This window comes from Manis javanica, chromosome 15, assembly GCF_040802235.1.
Source record: "Manis javanica isolate MJ-LG chromosome 15, MJ_LKY, whole genome shotgun sequence".
Lineage (NCBI taxonomy): Eukaryota > Metazoa > Chordata > Mammalia > Pholidota > Manidae > Manis > Manis javanica.
The window spans coordinates 28,029,282-28,029,634 of record NC_133170.1 but is presented as its reverse complement, the minus strand read 5'-3'; the positions used below and the strand labels follow the sequence as shown (position 1 = coordinate 28,029,634).

The 353-nt window shown below is 47.6% G+C and overlaps 1 protein-coding gene across 2 annotated transcripts in view; it reads left to right on the top strand.

The window, feature by feature from the left end:
- Positions 1-353, top strand: part of CCND2 (cyclin D2) — a 31,866-nt gene that overhangs the window by 4,609 nt on the left and 26,904 nt on the right. The window lies entirely within an intron of this gene.

Sequence of the window (353 nt, the reverse complement as noted above, 5' to 3'; positions counted from 1 at the left end):
GAAAAGATGACGAAATCCAAAAAAGAGAGTGAGTCGGAGTGAGCAGAGGAGTCGGGACCAAAAGGGAGCGTCGTGGAGCCGCGGGCGGCCGCCGCGCGATTCTCTGCCTACCGGCCGCGGATCTTTAATTCACCTCTTTTAGGGTCGTCAGGAATAGTCAAGCACAGACGGACTGTTTAAATTTACCTCAATTTCCTCGTCTTTATTCTTACCACATTTTTTACTCCCTTCCCCCTCCCCACAAAGAAATTAAACATTTTTGGTGTTTCCATGGGTTATGCTTTTTCATTTTTTTTCCTCTTTTCCTGATAGTATTTACTCCTCTCGCCCCCAACCCTTCCCACTCCCCTTGT